The sequence below is a fragment of the Eptatretus burgeri genome, chromosome 9, assembly GCF_056783735.1.
Source record: "Eptatretus burgeri isolate ZD-2024b chromosome 9, Ebu_testis_v1, whole genome shotgun sequence".
Lineage (NCBI taxonomy): Eukaryota > Metazoa > Chordata > Myxini > Myxiniformes > Myxinidae > Eptatretus > Eptatretus burgeri.
This window is the reverse complement of record NC_140969.1, coordinates 63,510,990-63,531,750: the sequence shown is the minus strand read 5'-3', so window position 1 is coordinate 63,531,750 and position 20,761 is coordinate 63,510,990. Positions and strand designations below refer to the sequence as shown.

The window sequence follows — 20,761 nt, the reverse complement described above, 5'->3', positions numbered from 1 at the left end:
AATGAAGTTTTAACCAAATTCAGCTTCACAAGCTCTCAACATCAGATGAAAGATCTTATATTGGTACCAAACAGCAGTTTAGGTACTGGTCTCGATGACAAGGCAGACCATTCTTTAATGTATGCTGATTATAACTCACACTATGCCAGATCCTTCTACATTAAAGGTCCCATGACACCCAAAAGGACTGAAATTGCATATATATATATTTATATATACACATATATACATATATGTCCTATAGTTTTCCTTTGTGATTTCTGATCTGACAATGTTTTTTCACAATACTCGTTCTGTAAAATGTAAAATTAAAAAAAAACAAACCTCTTCGGGAACGCCCCTAAAAATTCTACTGAAAGGGGCGTAACCCACATGACGTCAACTACAGGACGACAAAGGTTGCACATAAATTACTCGGGTTGATGGTCTACGTGATTCTATTGGCTTCCTGTGTGTTTCCACATTCGATTGGTCAACTCAATCGCTTCGTTCATTTCTGCTTTAAAAAAATCAAACATTTGGTTTTGAATAATGGATGACATGGACTTTGATTTGTCTGGTAGCGACAGTGAGTGTGAGAGAAATTAAGGATTTTGGTCTGAATCAGATGGAGAATTGTCGGATAACGTCGTCGCGGGAGGTGAAGTTCAGGCAGCTGGAGATGAAATACGGCCTTAAGAGTTCGAGCCCGAAGCAGGACAAGCAGAGGAAAATGGCGATGAAATTCCCAGCGTTCATTATGATCCGGAGGACATCGAAGGAAGACTTGGCAATAACAACTGGTTAGACTAAATCCTATTCGTAATTCAATAATGTAAATTATACTTGCATACTGCTCAATATCAGAAATATTTCAGTGAGGTGACGTGACCAGTGCAGCGCAGCGGACATGTTGCACCGCGGCAAATGAATCACAAGCAAGGCCAGCGCGTGTCATCGGCCGTATCTCTCCGCGCATAAAACGAACCAATCTCGCTGTCTGGATACGATGAAAACTTGTGTGCAGAACACACTTTACGACACAATTGTCTCGAGTAGTCCGATAAATCTGACGTTCTGTTGCATTTTTATTTATTTTATTCCTACTGTCGTTATGTAGTGCCAGTAGAAAACAATGAAGAAAAGAGAATAATAAAATAAAGCTACAGCACGTCAGATTTATCGGACTAGTCGGACGGATGACGGATTTATCGGACTAGTCTAGACTCTATAGAGTTGACAAGTAACTTGTATTAGCATGCACACAATGTATAAGTCAATGCGTAAGAGTCCCGAGGCTATGAGGCCATGTAATAGGACAGATAAATTTGTCTTTCATCATTGTGCCAACATATTTTTCCCTGTTCATTTATTACAGCATTTTGGCTAAATGTTAATGAATAGCATGCCAATGGAAACAGTACCTTCACTTTAGAATAAACCCATGTATGTCGAGTGCAGCCGTACCTGGCTTGCATGTATGTGGAATCGTACCTATCCCAGCAGGCTGGTTTCAACGAACAATTCAATGAGCTGCAAAATGTGGGTGCAGGTTTTTCACATTGTTTGATTTTAAAATTATCTCCTTGCACCTTGAAATGATGCAATATTAATCTTTAGTATTTTACTTGTATGTCCCTGTAAGTCTCTTTTTTAATGGAAACGTTCAACCGTCACATTTTATATTTTGTGGACATGGCATAGCCCTTTATTGTGCATACATGTATTGGATTTGTACACGACTACGACAAGGTAGTAAAGGGATAAATAATTGCCTCGTGATTGTTGTGCATACACGGGTCAGAAGCAGAATTTCTTTTCCGTGAAACAATCACAGGAATTACGATGATCAGTGAGATAGCAAACACATGTGCACAATGCATTTGTACGTACTTTATACGGTACGCGACATCTCGAGTCAATCCACTCTGTGTGAGTTTCTGCAGATGAAGTCAACACTGCAGTTCGCTGAAGTCAACTTTTTTGAGGGGTGGGGCATAGCAAGTTGTGAAAAGCACCAGAAATGTTCGAAATATTGGTCTAATTATCCCATTTTTTTATTTTAAAAAAGAAACATGGGTGATTTCTTCACAAGGAAGGTCAAGTTAATCTATAAATAACCAGAAAGTTTTGAGTGCCGTGGGACCTTGAAATATCTATTGTGTTCTGCAAAATGCTGTGGTAAGGAACATTCTTTAGTCTCCAGAATAAGGTATGCCCATCAGAATAAACAAGACAGAATGTAAATTTGTCAGTCAAAAGGACTGGATTGCAATTATTGATGTTCAATATGACATGATCCCAAGCCCAACTTAACCATTCCTGGATGTGGTGCTGTTACAGTTGTTCATGTTAAACATCTTCTGGACCTCATTAAGTAAATTAATCTCAGTGCATAGTGTACTCTGTTTGAATAATTTCTTACCCTGGTTTCATTTTGGAGGTTCTTTGTTAATTCCAAAACGGAAGGAAAAGGTTGCCAACAATACACCAATTGAATCATTCAATAATTTGTGTGTGACATTATATTCGTTAATTTTCAAAGCATACTCCTATTAATGTCCTCCTAATTTATTGCCATTTCAACTCCATTATAACATGACAGTCGATTGTGTTGAGCCTCGACCTTGCTTCGGTGAAGAGCTGAAATGGCACCATTGCACAAGTTCTCAAATCTTGCCTGCTGTTCTTGCTTATCATCTATTTGCTCTCTTGGCTGTAGCCTTCTTAAGTCAAGAAGTCAGCAAACCGCTAACGGTTGACAAGAAAAAAGATGATCTAAAACAGTAAGCTTGCTTAAAATTATAAGTAGTTATGGAATCAATTACTACCCTCACTGAAGAATTCGGAGAGGGTGATGCATTTGGATCCGTTTGTTTGTTTGTCTATCTGTCTGTCTGTCTGTTTGTTTGTTTGTTTGTTTGTCTGTCTGTCTGTCTGTCTATTTGTTTGTTTGTTTGTTTGTTTGTTTGTTTGTCTGTCTGTCTATTTGTTTGTTTGTTTGTCCGCACAGAACTTTCGTGTTTTTCTCTGCAACTGCTTGTCGGATTGAGAAGAAATTTTCAACACTGGTGCGACTACTCATGTAGAATGTTTTAATGATAATTACAACATTATAGGTCACTTGTTTGTGGTTGCCATCTTAGAAAAATGGAAAAACTTTGGACCTCTGTATGTCTGAAACCGTATCAAGGAAAAAATTGAAACTTGGCACATAGCAAGTACTCCTCGTGTGGGATGAGTGTGGTATTTTTATGATGTCATAGGTGTCTTCGTTATGACGTCATAATTGCATATGTAGAATTAAACCACGTGGTTAATTAGGTAACCCGATTCCATAGATGGAAGGACCTTAGGTCATGCGGTTGAGTTATTGGTGTTCACGATCAGTCAAGCGACCCGCCGCGTCACAGAATTATCCATGAGCGACGGCCGACAATTCCGTGGAGTGTGGTGGGAATCGACGTAACTTCCTCCACCTAGTGGTCTTCTCACCCGACCCCGCAACAATATATATATATATATATATATATATATATATATATATATATATATATATATATATATATATATATATACATGTATTTTTCGCATCTGTTTTTCATATTTTCTATGCATCTGTCATCAATAATTCGTTTTCACTGTATAAAATCATTGTGTGTGTGTGTGTGTGTGTGTGTGTGTGTGTGTGTGTGTGTGTGTGTGTGTGTGTGTGTGTTCTTTTTGTTATTCAAAGGTTGCCACTTCTGTCTGTCTATGTTATATGTACTCCTTAACCACTGAATGAAATGAGTTGAAACTTGGTGGCCGCACTTGTAGTGTACCCGGGAATGGTTCTGTTGGTTAAAAAAAAAAAAAAATAACATCCCCATTTTGATTTTTGTGTGTATATATATGTATATGTATATGTATATATATATGTATATATATATATATATATATATGTATATATATATATATATACATATATATTTTTATATACATATATATATATATATATATATATATATATATATATATATATATATACATACATATATACATATATATATATATATGTATATACATATATATATATATATATATATATATATATATATATATATATATATATATATATATATATATATATATATATATATATATATACATACATATATATATATATATATATATATGTATATACATTACATATATATATATATATATACATATATATATATATATATATATATATATATATATATATATATATATATATACATATATATACATATATATACATATATATATATATACATATATATACATATATATACATATATATATATATATATATATATATATATATATATACATATATATATACATATATATATATATACATATATATATATATATATATATATATATATATATATATATATATATATATATATATATATATATATATATATATATATATATATATATATATATATATATATATATATATATATATATATATATATATATATATATATATATATATATATATATATATATATATATATATATATATATATATATATATATATATATATATATATATATATATATATATATATATATATATATATATATATATATATATATATATATATATATATATATATATACATATATATATATATATATATATATATATATATATATATATATATATATATATATATATATATATATATATATATATATATATATATATATATATATATATATATATATATATATATATATATATATATATATATATATATAGATATATATATATATATGTAGGGTAAGAATACTGATTCTGGCTCACTTTTCCCCATGTAAATGAATGGGGGATTTTCAGCGATTCATATTTTTTTCCCTAAAAATAAATCCCCTTTTTATCCCAAGGTATATTTATTTGTCTCCCCTTTTAACTTGGAGGTTGAACCTCATTGAATTGAACACCTGGGGGTTGAACAGCTCACTCATTGAACCTATAAAGATTTGTTCATTCTCAAATTCCTTCAATAGTTTAATTTTCTTTGCACAATAATCCCCATTTAAAATATTGACAAACAAAACATTTGAATCTTTATATTTTTTAAGATACCCCATTTGTGCCATTACGAAATGATAAACTTCTCTTAATGCTCTTGTTTGACCACCTCCTGAGCCACAGGTTATTTTTTGTTAAGCCCCGCCCACTTTTCTTTAAGCCCCGCCCACTTTTGTTAAGCCCCGCCCACTTTCCACAAGGTATTCAATAAGCCCCGCCCACTTTTCTTTAAGCCCCGCCCACTTTTGCTAAGCCCCGCCCACTTTTGCTAAGCTCCGCCCACTTTTCATAAGGTATTTTTTCTAAGCCACGCCCACTTTTCCTAAGCCCCGCCCACTTTTGCTAAGCTCCGCCCACTTTTCATGAGGTATTTTTTCTAAGCCACGCCCACTTTTCCTAAGCCCCGCCCACTTTTCATAAGGTATTTTTTCTAAGCCACGCCCACTTTTCCTAAGCCCCGCCCACTTTTGCTAAGCTCCGCCCACTTTCCATGAGGTATTTTTTCTAAGCCACGCCCACTTTTCCTAAACCCCGCCCACTTTTGCTAAGCTCCGCCCACTTTTCATAAGGTATTTTTTCTAAGCCACGCCCACTTTTCCTAAGCTCCGCCTACTTTTGCTAAGCCCCGCCCACTCTTACATCATTTCCAGTTCATCTCTGACTCACAAAGAAATCACTAGAAAATTACAGGATGTTATGGTTTTGAAAAATTTCCCAATGAAGGCTTGCCTAGGCTTGCCCAGGGAATTTCCAAAGGAAACCACACCCACCAGTCTTTCTCTATAAAAGCTTCAAACCCAGGCTCCATTTTAAACATTTGTTTTTGCTGGCAATGGTGTTTTGTGTGCTTGTCTCGAACTCTCTGTCTTCTATGGAACTAAACCTTCAAGTTGATGAACTGGATTCAAACCTCTTATCTATTGAGGTAAGATTTTTTATTTTCCTATTTTCAAACTTTGATTGAAGCATACTCATTTAATAATTAAATAACTTAATTAATACATTATTATTTTCTCTCACAGGAAATTGTATCTGAAATACAAAAAGAAAATACTGCTTTTGCTACAACTTGGGGGAAATTGTTGGCTTGGTTGAAGACCTTGAGTGGGATGACTTTGGTGTTCCTTGGAACTCTCTGTCTTGTATGGAACTAAACCTTCAAGTTGATGAACTGGATTCAAACCTCTTATCTATTGAGGTAAGATTTTTTATTTTCCTATTTTCAAACTTTGATTGAAGCATACTCATTTAATAATTAAATAACTTAATTAATACATTATTATTTTCTCTCACAGGAAATTGTGTCTGAAATACGAAATGAAAATACTGCTTTTGCTACAACTTGGGGCGAAATTGTTGGCTTGGTTGAAGACCTTATGAGCGACCAAGACCCACAGAACGAGTTCGTCCTTGATGACCCAACCAAAGAGTTATACCTTGGAGACCAGCAAAATCCTGAAAAAGAGTTTTACAGCAATAGTACTCATTGTGAGTTATCAAGACAATACCCACTGAACAAGTTATACCTTGATGAGCCAGAATACAAGTTTTACCTTGGAGACTCACAAATTTTGAAAAAAATCAAGAAATGAGTTCTGCCTTGATGGTTTAAATAACTACCTTGGAGACTCAGGAAAAGGGTTCTGCCAAGATGGTTCTAAATATGGGGCCTACCTTGGAGACTCACAAATTTTGAAAAAATCAGTAAATGAGTTCTGCCTTGATGGTTTAAATAACTACCTTGGAGACTCAGGAAAAGGGTTCTGCCAAGATGGTTCTAAATATGGGGCCTACCTTGGAGACTCACAAATTTTGAAAAAATCAGTAAATGAGTTCTGCCTTGATGGTTTAAATAACTACCTTGGAGACTCAGGAAAAGGGTTCTGCCAAGATGGTTCTAAATATGGGGCCTACCTTGGAGACTCACAAATTTTGAAAAAATCAGTAAATGAGTTCTGCCTTGATGGTTTAAATAACTACCTTGGAGACTCAGGAAAAGGGTTCTGCCAAGATGGTTCTAAATATGGGGCCTACCTTGGAGACTCACAAATTTTGAAAAAATCAAGAAATGAGTTCTGCCTTGATGGTTTAAATAACTACCTTGGAGACTCAGGAAAAGGGTTCTGCCAAGATGGTTCTAAATATGGGGCCTACCTTGGAGACTCACAAATTTTGAAAAAATCAGTAAATGAGTTATCCTTAAGAGACTTTGTAAGTTGGTTTTACTTTGAATACTTGAAATGTGGGTTCTGGATTGATAACTCACAATGTGATACATATCTTGGAAACTCAACGGGAATGTGGTTATACCTTGAAGACTTGGAAAGTTGGGTTTATGTTGGACACTTGAAACTTTTTTGGGGGCTTTTATTTATTTATTTATTTATTTATTATTATTATTATTTTATTTATTTATATTTTGGAGACTTTTGGAGTTGCTATCACTCTTTGGGATCTAAACCTATCGATGTAGTTCTTTGTTGGATGGTGCTTGATGGGAGCAACATCAAGAAAGTTCTGGGAAGAAAGTGCAGGCTTACTCCCCCTTTCTACGTCATCAAACCTGAAAGCCTTAAAAGACAGAATTGGAAGAAGAGAAAAAAAACGTAAAATATATATATATATATATATATATATATATATATATATATATATATATATATATATATATATATATATATATATATGTGGAAATCTCATTTTGAAAAAGACTGTGTTGGGTGAGGATTGAGTTGGGGTTGAGATTTTGAATGTGAGGGTTGGGGTTGAGATTTTGAATGTGAGGGTTGGGACACACACACATACACATCAACAAACAAAAGTTAAGCCTTGACTATTCAGTTGAGGATTCTGTGTTTGGGGTTCACAGATCTAAGAACGTCCCCCTTGACACACATTATATACTGTTATACACCTCGGACTTGGCCCTCGAGTGTCCACAACGGTGTATAGTAGGAGGGAGTGAAGCGCCAACCTATTGCTCCCATTACACACACACACACACACAAACAAAAGTTAAACCTTAACTATTCAGTTGAGGATTCTGTGTTTGGGGTTCACAGATGTAAGAACGTCCACCCCTTGACACACATTATATACTGTTATACACCTCGGACTTGGCCCTCGAGTGTCCACAAAGGTGTATTATCTGCTTAGTTTTGTCTTTTGTAATTCCTGTGAATAAAATGAACCTAAAATCTCTTCCCCTTCCAAATCATATATTTTATAAGTCCAAGGAACTGTATCTATTACATCAACAATTTTAAAAAGTTCTTTCGTCCATCGTTCAGTAAAACCCTTTTCAAAATGAGATTTCCACCTATATATTCTTACGATATCACCAACTTTGAACTTAGGTTTTCTGACATTAATCTCTTTTTCATATTTTAATTTTGTAAATGTTTCTGATGGCTTCATATTCGTTGACGTGTGAATCGTGTCATTATACTTATCCACAATATCCTGAATAAAAGATAACCATTGTTGTGAACCGAGTTGTGTGAATTTTTTATATAGTCTCTCTTTTAAGGTACGATTAAAACGTTCAACAACAACTGCCTTCCCTTCATTAAAGGTACTGTATAATGTAATACTGTTATTTTTTAGAAAATTCATAAATGTCTTGTTATAAAACTCTCTACCCTCATCAGTCCACAATTTTTTAGGTTTTCTCTTACTTTTATTAAATATCTGTTGAAAAGCTAACATAAGAGTATTACCTGTTTTGTTTTTTAAAGGGACAACCCACGCATATCTACTCCTCAAATCAATAACGGTTAAAGCATACTTGTACCCCTTATCATTATTGAGTTCAATCAAATCAGCAGACCAGATATAATCAACTTCCTTGGAATAAACTTTCCTTCTCTGAAACTTTGTGAATATTGGTTTATGTAATTCATCAGCTAATTGCTCTTCAGTCTTAATGGCATCATTAGAGCCTATAAGTTTTTTTAATTTCCAAGTCCAAGTTTCAATTTAGCACTAATCATCTTCTTCACGATGAACCTATCAACTTTTTCTCTCAAGGTTGGATTTTGTATCAGAGACAAATTATACAACATTTCTCTATCGGCTTCATGCTTTTCTTCCAACGTTGTGGTATTCCCATAATCAATATCGTGTCTCATGCACACTTCATCAACTCTATTGATTGGTTTACTCCAGGATTTAGGATTGTCTGCCTCATCTAATCTTTTATCCAAGTTTGTGCCTGGACCACAGAAAGAATAACCTGGAAGATGTAATTCCCCTGGTATTCCAGTAGTTGTAAATTTACTTCCTGATAAAAACTTTTGTATATCTCCTCCGAGTTTGTGTTTGGAGATAAATTGATTTTTTTGAACCACACACCGAACATATACCTTTTTGTATAACCCTGTTATTTTTACTTTTAATATATGAAATATTTTTAGTATTAGTTTTCTTTTACATTTGAGACAATAACTCATTTATTTATGAGAAAAATTCCTGCAGAGTGCAAAAACCTTTTTAGTTTCCAACATGCACATTTGAATCTTAATTTTTAAAACATAAAGAATCCTTAGAAATGCCTTCACTCTCTCCTCCATTTATTTAAGAAAAAACTTGAATTAAAATGAATAGCTTGACGATGCTAATAGTTTTGTTGAAAGTATTGCAAATAGACTTGTTAATTCTTTGTATTCCTCCCTGGTGAGATAAGTTATTTTCTTTAATACCTCTATTCTTTTTTGAATCTCACTGGTTTCCATATTTTGATATTTATTCATTCTCTCTCTTTCCTCCCTCTCTCTCTTCTCTCTTTCCTCCCTCTCTCTATTCTCTCTTTCCTCCTTCTCTTTCTTCTCCCTCTCTCTATTCTCTCTTTCCTCCTTCTCTCTCTCCTCCTTCTCCTTTTCCTCCTCTTCCCTCTCTTCTTCAACTCCTTCCTCATCCCTTACTATCCTTGAATCGTTTACACCCCATAGAATATTATACATATATTCATCAGGATTTCTTGTTATTCCTGTATCCAAAATAATTTTTTTACAACAGGAAACCAATAAAATTTCTTTTGAATTTCTAAAAGAGCCTTACCTTTTCTTAACCTTATAATTTTTTCATTATTTAACATTCTAATTAAATCTAAAGTTGTCGGTTTATCAACATCAGCATAATGCCAATCTTTTATTGAAAATACCTCATTCTTATGTTGTAGAACATATTTATTAAAATACCGAATACCCTTTTCTTGAAGGTATGCTTGAACACAGAAATGATAATTTTCTTGAAGCCTTCTTGCTGTCATTTATGTATTAGAAATATATGTTAGAATAATATTATGGCACGAAACACCTCCCCATCTTCCCATAGTTAAATCATTTTGTATTTCCTTACTTATTATATATAATCCTGTTTTTCTGTTTTCATGAGATAAACAAGGGCAAAACCATTATTATATTTACCCTTATTAAATTCTTTTATTTGTTGTTTACTAATCGTGGCTCCACAAAACTCATTCTCGATACCAAGTGGATAATATTCTTCCTTACGAGACTGATTTAATTGTTCCAGGTCTTCGAGGTTAATTTTAAATGACCAATTATACCCTAAATCATTCATATCATACCCCCATTGTTCTATTCTCATACAAACGATACGCCCTTCTTTATAAAAATTTATTTTAATTCGAACTGTGAATTCTGTATGACCTGGAGATAATATCAACACTTCTGTATCTTTAGAATACACAGCCGTTTTATTTAAGTATATATATTGTGATAAATCGCTTAATCTCACCAAGTCATTCGCGTCAGTCGGGCTTGGATAATTTTTTAATTTATAAGCATTTTTCATGTTAATATTTTTGTTTATATTATATTTATGTCGTTCAGCCTGTGCCTTTGTGTAATAATTTGATAAATCAATATCCAGTTCTTGAGATACACCAAAGATAGAACCATCTTTACCAACATAAGTCATTTATATTAGATTAAAAATAATATCATAAAATTTTTTATTTTTGTTGAGTTGAAATAACACATATAGACATAATTGACCACAACACTTGGAATTTAATTCTTGGACTTGAAATGTTTGATAAACACCATTCTGTAAGAATTTTATGACTTCAACAGGTGGTGGAAGACCAAAACTATCAAAATAATATTTGTCTTGACTATTAAAAATACAAACCCAATGAGAACCGTTCCCATCATTATCTTCTAAGTTCATAATAATATTCTTTGTATGTTTCGACACATTTGTTAATTCATCTCTCATACAAATAACCACATTATGAATTTTTAATTTCTTACAATATTTGGCAAGTTGTAAATTTGATGTTGTATTCTTTCCAAATTCTTTCAACCACTCATCAATGCTCATTTATTTATTAGAAAGATATAATCCATTACCTCTTTTCGTTAATTTTACACCTGCTTGTGCTATAGAAGAAAGCATATCTCCAACTAACAATCTCGCTTTATCAGGCAGACCTTCAAGTTTTTCAGCAAAATCTACAATTACACCACTTCCACTAATTTGTTTCTCCAACTCTTTGTTATGTCTTTCCAATTCTTTTTGAGCCTGGAGTTGAGCCTTCCTTTCGTTGGCAGTTTTGACCGCTGTTGAAATACCACCCGTCAATGCTCCAACCGCACTTAAACCAGCAAATAAAGGAATTAGAAATGGGAGAAATCCTCCACTCGTCTCTCTTATTGAATATTTTTTCAACATTGGTTTTGTCATTTTAATTTTAAGTGAGCCAGTGTCATTCAAGATTTTAACCTGTTCTCTTGTGAGCAAAACATCAATTCTTACTGCTCCTTTTCTCTGAATTGTATTAACGTTAATCGTACAAGGCTTTTGATTTTGAACACAAGATGATAGTTTATGAAGATTGATTTGATTAAAATATACCCCAGTTGGTACTTTGCCACTCATTTATTTAACAAAAAAATTATGTGAGACTAATCATCACACCATTATCTGTATTAATCTGCAATTCTGTTTCTTCCAAAAGCAAACAATATGTATCAACTTCTTCACTCTCTCCTCTTTCAATGTATAGGGAAGTATCCACTCGATTAGACTTTATAGTTTCTTTTTGAGCGCTCAGGTCAAACGTATAGATTGTATACAAACTTTTAAATGCTGTCATATCCAAAATAGGTTCTTTATTTCCATTACTTTCACACACCTTTTGGTAAGACTTGTATGCTTCAGCAAAATCATTTTTTCCCAATTAATTTCCAATCTATCTCGTGGATAAAATGTTCCATCTAGAGAAACGCGAAGTTGTTTCACCTTAGCATTATCACTCAATGCATTATTCTTATCAGTCGCAGTATCACCATCTGGCTTTTTAAAAATCATCCACAGATATCGTGGCTTTCCTTCCAGAACACCCAAATTCCACGTGTAAGTAGTTTGATTGAGTTTAACGTGTTGACATCTTCTTTTGAGGTATGATACACTGAGTGGTTTTTTTGAGTTAAGTCTTCGATTCAACATCTCTTCTGTTTTAAGATTAGGAGTATATTCACTGATATACCAACTCATCTCCTCAATTACAAATTTATTCTGATCACCAAAAGCATTACCAACACCAAAAAGCAATCTATTTTCATTATCATTCCTTTGTAGTTGAAATCTAATTTTAAGACCATACAGAACTTTATCATAATCACAAAATCCAAATATACCTTTAAGAGGAACTGCCACAGTAAAACTATTTTCTGCTTTTGTATCATCATTATACATTCCTTTCCTTTGAATATATCCAGGGTCTGTGTTTGTTCCCGTTGACATATCAGGAATAAAACCTTCGACAGACCCCTTTCCCATTCTATCACTGAATGTATAGAGTGTAAATTTCATCATTTCAGATACAGCAGAGACATAATCAACCGCTTCAACTTCTTGTGTTCCAATATACAATCGCACACTATCAAACATTTTCCAGAAGAAATCATTTACAAGTGTAGCGTTTGTGTTATTCCCAGCCTTAGTGAATTTAAATTTACACAACAAGAAACTTTCGGAGAGATTCAAATAGGTTTGTTGATTATTTATTTCAAAACTTTTTGTACCATTTGTATTCCAGTCTGTTCCAGTTATTGCATTTACCTTGAAGTAATCTTCTTTTTTAGTGGAGTTTGAGATAATAATAGTATCATCCAAATCATAGATACTATCAATTGCTTCCATACTTGTATTTATTTAGGAAAAAAGATGTTAAAACTTTTGAAACCCTGATCCAAGTATTTGAATTATTTTCTGTCGTTCTTGGGGGGACAACTGAGTTTTACCTTTCTTAATTTCTTTTATTGCTTGTAATTTATGAGATTCTTTCTGAGCATCTTTTATACTCTTTACAGCACCTGCTACATTTCCCACAGCAGAAGCAGTTGAACCAATTAGGTCTTTATGTTTAAGAATAATTGAACCAATACCCATGAGAGTATCAATTATCCCATCTCCTCTAAATTGATGTCCGACACCCCTTTGTCTCTTAGGTTTATAGTATCCTCTACCAAGATACATACCTTCACCCTTGTAGTACGGGGAAAGGAACATCCCATCCCCTGTAATTATTTTATATTTTCCCAACTCGTGCTTCCTCACAATAACCATCGTATTTATTTATTGAAAAACTTCACGTAGGTGAATTCTGATGGATATAACTTCTCCATTAAAAGAGATCACACGATTATCTTGGTCGGTTATCCTAAAATTTACTCTGTGTATGGTTTTTCCTGACACAGGTAGATAAACCAAATTTTTAGGCTCCATATTGAATTTATAACCAATTGGGGTTGAGTATGCGCTGAATGAAAACATTGTATTTGTTTTTAATCCATCATTATAAGCACCATCAATCAAATCACAGTGAATTAACACCGAATTTATTCCTGAGGATATTTGAATGACATTATCACTGTAAAACGTCCCATTAGTTTCAATCTTTGTTGAGGAGAAACCTAATAACTCTCTAAATGAATTATCAATTGTGAAATCAACCTTGTAGTTATTTTTAACTTTAATCGTTGATTTTGAAGTATGTTTTTGAATGTTTATAACAATATTTTTTGGTTCATCACCCTGTTCTTTCATAAGACGAGCAATTTCGGAAGATATTTGAGAAATCTCGTATGCTCCATGTGAGACTGTTATCGTTTTGTATCCACTTCCCGGATTATAACTAAACTTGTCATTTTTCTCGGTTATATTAAATAAGGTATTATAAGTCTCCATGGACAATAAAGATGCCTCATATTCTTTTGTTGTGTCAAGTTGTAGTGGGTATGGGAATGAAGATGTGTGGTCGCTTGTTGTGAAATTAAAACTCAGGATTGTGCTTCTCATCTTATTTAATATGAGATAAAATGTCTTTATATTGAGATTTATTAATTATTTTCATGTTCATCAACTGGTCTAAAATGGCTGATGCTTCATTAAAACAATTGTTATTTCCAGCCTTCTTACTGCCGAACAACAATAACAGTCTATTAACTAATTGCGATGGGTCATTTGGAAGAAAACTAATACCTGAACCAAGGATACTTAAAGCCTGAATAATGTGTTTCTCCTTCTCATTCTTCCTACTTTTACCAGAAAGAATAACCTTATAATTTAGAGTGTTCAGCAAATCAATATATACTCTATCATCATTATTTTCCATATCCAATGGTTTATCAATATACTTTGATTCATCCCTCACAGTTGAACCTTGTCTTCCATCTTTTGTGAGAAGAAACATTAATCTCGGAGTTAGTTTAACAGGGGTTGAGCAGAACTTAAGAACCTTAATTCATCATTAAATATCAATACCTTTTCTTGAACAAGAAGAAATATTGCTGGTTGTTCTGTTGGAATGAGTCCTGCTTTGGTTTTTGAATCCGCTGAATATTCATTGTTTTGAACAGCATTCACAATATAATCAGGGGGTTGATTAATCTCTTCCAGTTGTTGAAATAAACCTTCATCATCATATTCTAATTCTCCTAAATGCTCTAATTCTTCCTCCGTCATTTGACTGAAATCTTTTAACATTTGAAGCTTTCTAGGAGTATATTCTACTGTGGGAACTGTGGAAACATCTTTCATTTTTTCTTGGGAAGTTTTTAAAAGTGGTTTAAAAAATTTCTCTTGTTTTTTTTCAAATGCTTCTTCGCCCGTTAGTTTCTGTCTGCGTTTCTTCTTTATGTCTTCCTGTTGTTTTACAACTTTTGAAACCAACTCTTGATGTTCCTTAAATCTTCTTGCTCTTTCTTTTGTATCCATTTATTTATTGTAAAATATCATTTAATGAATTGTAAAGATCAACAGGGAAAATTTCCTTTTCTTCATCATTCAAGTAGATGTGTTCAAATAAATCCTTTTCTTTAAATATTTCATCAAATTCTTTATTAACATTAATGCGAGTTGTAATTTCTTCTTCACTAATCCTTGCATCTCTGCTTTTCATACGTTTGTGTTGAGTTTCTTCATCAACATCAAAACCGAATGATAAAATCTTCACTCCGCTCAGATATTTAATAATTTGTCTCGTTCCTTCTGGATTAGTTTCTAATATCCCAACACCACCAGATTTTAGTTTCTTTAACTCACTCTTACAATGTGAATATTTTGTTGTACCAAGAGAAACCTCCTCAAATATTTGTCCTTCATTCCTCAATCGCATCTGTTCCTCCACTGAAATATAGTGATAATCTTCACCTTTTACTTCTCCAGGTCTTATTGCTCTAGTTGTTGTTGATACAATGCGTATCACGGGGTGTTTTTTAAGTAAATTTACAATATTCTCATTTGTACTACACAAGAACCTTGATTTATGAAAGTTTTTTCCAGAAGCAGATTTACCCACAAGATTTATAATAATAGTTGTCATTTATATATGTAATTGTTTATAAAACAAAAAATATATCCCTTAATATCTCATCTTGTTTCACAACAATATATTTATATTTTTCAGTCGTGTGCTTCATATAATCCTCAAATTTCTTTTTACTACATAATGTAGAACAATTATCTCTCCAAAAATTATTGATATCTATTGAATTTAACTTGAATAAAATAAAAGTATTAGCATTGTTTCTGATGGAACGACGAGGAAGTTGAAAGTACGATTGACTAAGATAAATACAATTACAAGAAGAATGTCTCCCTCTTGTGTAGTAGCTGTCCATTACCGTTTGGTTTCTCTCATTAACACAATCATCAAAGATAATGAGGTTCTTTTTTGATTTATCCAAATCTTGGGGAGACGGTATATCATCCGTATTATCACTAAGAATACAAGTTATAAGATTTGATTTCTTTTTACATCTCTGTGTATCACAAAATAGTTGAATTATATCTTCAATGTTATAATCATTTAGGTTTTTTTGACGTTTAAATAAACCTATTATATCTTCTTTTTGAAGACCAGCATTAAAACCTTGTGAGAGTAGTTGATACTCTGGTTGAAAACTCGACTTTGTGAAAATTATTAAATTATCATAATCTAAAAAGTTGGGAGTGAGGAGCATTTTTAAAAGTAAGCAGGTTTTTCCACATCCACTTGAACCAACTATGAGACATCTTAATGAATTTGGGAGATTTTTATGGTTGTTAAATTTTATCTTATTTTCCCAAATAGGTAAAAAATCATTCATTTATATATTTGAAAAACAGGTTATTTAATTTATTATTGGCTTTTTAGAAACTCTATATTTTATCCTAAGTTCAGGTTTAATTTCAAGATAATCCATTATTTTATTTATACAATATCTTGTGTTGATATTTCCCTGAAAATTACATCCATGAATAATATACAACAACAATCCTTTGAACATTTCTCTTATACGTTCAGTTTCTTCCCTTGTAAGGAAAGGTGTGTTATCATCCTCATACTTTACATTCATTTCTCTAATCAATCTTGTAAAGTAATTCATTTTTGGTGTAAATCTAAAAGAATTATTTTCCTTTTTATATTTTTTATTATCATTAATTAGAAGATAATCACAGAATATACATTGTTTATAGGCTTTTGACTCTGTGTTTAATCCCCGTCTTTCACACGCAGGACAATTCTCAAATTTGTCATATGGAGAATCAGGAAAGTCTAGCATATTTATAAAGTAAAACTTTACTTAAACTGAAATTCATCTATACTTTCAGTTGTATATTACCATCGATATCGATATACTTTTTTCATTATCAGATTCAACGACAACATTTTTTATATTAAAGGTAATTTTAAAATTATCGTTAACTACTATTGAACGAAATGTCATTTCACCTGATATATTAACATCCTTTATTTCATCAGGATTTACATCTTTAAGGTTGTTGAAAAAAATACAAATTTCTCCTTGCATATTACAGATGGTCTTATCTTTTCTTTCTAAAGCTTCATCCATAAGGTTTTTGTTCTTTGATACTTTTTCTTGTTTCATTGCTTTTTCTAGTTTTGAATATATTACTAGAAGGAGAGGAGAAACTTTTGTTAGAGATACTTTAATTGATGTTCTACCAGGTATACTAAAAGCCCTTCCACTGAAGGAAATTGAAGAACTCATATTATTTACCATAATAGTTTTTATCCAATAGTTGTTATATTTATCTTTGTTCAATTTTACATCCTTGACATATTTCTCAGTATCTTTAACAGATGAAGAGATTGATTGAAACTTGTCTTTTGTGTCTTGAAACATTGTATTTATTAAGTGAAAAAGTTGGAGGATAAAATGTTTTTAAGCACAGATTCACCTATAAATTAAACGAAATTTTCATCAAGAAAATTTTAGTTTAAGCAAAGTTTTGTTCTATAAATATGGTGAATACAACGTACTGCGATGTTTGTAATCACGAATATAAACATTATAGAAAACACCTCCGAACCAACAAACACACATTTAATCTGTTTCATAAAATATCTCCTCTTGAGTTGGAAAGAAAACATTGTGATATCTGTTCAAAGGATGTTTTGAAGAGTAGTTATAATAAACATCTTCAATCACAAAAACACAAGAAAAATGAGTTTAAAGTAAAGGGAGACTATTATATTGAAAACACTGATGGGGCATTTAAAGGGCATATAAAAATAAGGATTTTTCAATTTGGAGAACCCGGTCCATCATCAATAGCTGAATCAATTGAAATAGTGAAACCCGATGTTGAAAAATTTATTAAAAAGACATTAAAAGAAATGAAAACTTTAAAGTTTTATATGGGAGTGAAAATGAATATGAAAAGACAAGATGAAGAACAAACTCCTTATATGAGAACAGATCTTCATTTTATAACATCATTTCAAGATTTTTTGAATAGTGGGGTTTATGAAGAACTATCAAGACAAGAGGAGGATGTTGATAATACAGTGGTAGGAAGTGGATTCAATATTAAAAAATCATCTTTTTAGATATACACATTCTAAAATCAAACCCTCTTAAAGCTTCTTCTTATATTGAATTACCAAAAGAAATAAAACTAAAGAAGGCAGTTGTTAATATTAAGAACAATGATAATAAATGTTTTCTCTGGTCTGTTCTTGCTCACTTACATCCACCAAAATGTAATTCAGAAAGAGTAAAACAATATATGAAATATGAGAATACCTTGGACATTAAAGATTTTAAATTCCCAATGCCATTAACAGATATTCCTAAATTTGAGAAAAAGAATAATCTTTCTATTAATGTATATGGATTAACGGATACAAACAAAGTTCAAATATTAAAAATTTCAAACAACTATAAAAATGAAGAAACACACATTGACCTTTTATATTTTAGTGTTGGAAAGAATTCACATTACACATACATCAATAATTTATCAAGATTAATCTCTTCTCAGGTATTCAGAACAGCAAACAAAATATATCCTTGTAAGCGATGTCTTAATTCATTTCATACAAAAGAACGATTAGAACAACATTCAAAATATTGTAGTAATCATAAATCAGCTGTAATTACAATGCCTAAACCTGGTGAAAAGATTTATTTTGAAGATTATAATAAATCTATCATGCACCCATTTGTGATATACGCTGATTTTGAATGTATCCTTAAAAAGATAAATACTGCTTCTCCTAATCCAAAAGAACCATATACAAATAAATATCAAAAACATATTCCTTGTGGTTTCTGTTATTATATCAAATCATCTGTTGGAGAAAAGTATAACAAACTTGAACATTATCGTGGAAAAAATGCTTCACAAGAGTTTGTAAAACGATTAGAAAAGGATTGTATAAGACTCACTAAATTAATGAAAGAAACAAATGAACCGATGAAATTAACCAAAGAAGAAAAATTAGAATTTAGAATGAACAATATCTGTCATATTTGTGAGGGGGAAATTAAGGAGTCTAAAGTTAGAGACCATTGTCATCTTACTGGTAAATATAGAGGTCCCGCTCATTCCTGTTGTAATCTTAATTATAAATTACCTTCTTTTATTCCAGTCTTTCTTCACAACAGCGCCAACTATGATACACATCTATTTATAAATGAACTTTCAAAAACACCAGGGAATATTTCTGCTATAACAAACACAAGTCAAAAGTATATTTCATTTTCAAAAATGATATTCACAAAACCTTTAACTCGTATTAGGTTTTTAGATTCTTACAAGTTTATGGGAACACCACTAGCCTACCTCGCATCAAATCTAAGCTCCACGGACTCTTTTCCAAATCTTAATTCATTCTTTCCAAAAGAGGAAATTCTCACTAAAGAGGAAATTCAGATTAAAGAGAGAATTCAAAGTAAAGAGGAAACTCTAATTAATGAAGAAATTCTAACTGAAGATGAAATTCTAATTATAAAGAAAATTCGAACTAAAGAGGAAATTCAGATTAAAGATGAAATTCTGATTAAAGAAGGAATTCTTACGAGAGAGGAAATTCAAACAAGGAATGAAATTCAAAGTAAAGAGAAAATTCTTACAAGTAAGGGAATTTATCCTTATGATTATATGGATTCATTTATGAGATTTAAAGAAACACAACTTCCTTCAAAAGAAAGTTTCTATAATAACCTTTATGAAGAAGAGATAAGTGATAAGGAATATAAACACGCACAAGAAATATGGAAAATATTTAAGATAAAGAACCTTGGAGAATATCATGATTTATATCTAAAAACAGATGTTTTATTGTTAGCTGATGTGTTTGAGGCTTTTAGATCACTCTGTCATAATAAAAATTGTTATGGATTAGATCCTGCCCACTATTTCACAGCTCCTGGTTTAGCTTGGAGTGCAATGTTGAAAATGACAAAACAAGATATAGATTTAATCAGTGATGTGGATATGCTTTTGATGATTGAGAAGTCCAAGAGAGGTGGAATATCACAAGTATGTTCAAAAAGATATGCTAAAGCAAATAATAAATATCTTCCAAATTATGATAGTGAAAAAGATAGTAATTATTTGATGTATTTTGATGCTAATAATTTGTATGGATGGGCAATGTCTCAATCTCTGCCTTATGGTAAATTAGAGTGGGTGGAAGAAAAGGATTATGAAAAGGCTTTGATGAATATTGTTATTTCTTCTCAAGAGGAATTGAATGACGAAGAAGAAGGTTATTATTTTGAAGTTGATTTGAGGTACCCGAGTGATCTTCATAATAAGCATAAAGATCTTCCTTTTGCATGTGAGAAAGAAACTCCAAAGAAAGAATGGTTAAGTGATTATCATAAAAGTTTTAATATTAAAGGTAAATCAACAGAAAAGTTATTAACAACATTCTATGAT

General features: G+C 32.0%; 1 protein-coding gene and 1 long non-coding RNA gene across 6 annotated transcripts in view; one reads left to right on the top strand and one right to left on the bottom strand.

Moving 5' to 3' along the window:
• LOC147020212 (glutamate receptor-interacting protein 2-like) overlaps positions 1-20,761 on the bottom strand; it is a 588,802-nt gene that overhangs the window by 345,006 nt on the left and 223,035 nt on the right. The window lies entirely within an intron of this gene.
• Positions 4,875-8,539, top strand: LOC147020215 (uncharacterized). The gene is made up of 2 exons (XR_015061719.1): positions 4,875-6,251; positions 6,349-8,539. It is a non-coding gene; the product is annotated as an uncharacterized LOC147020215 (long non-coding RNA).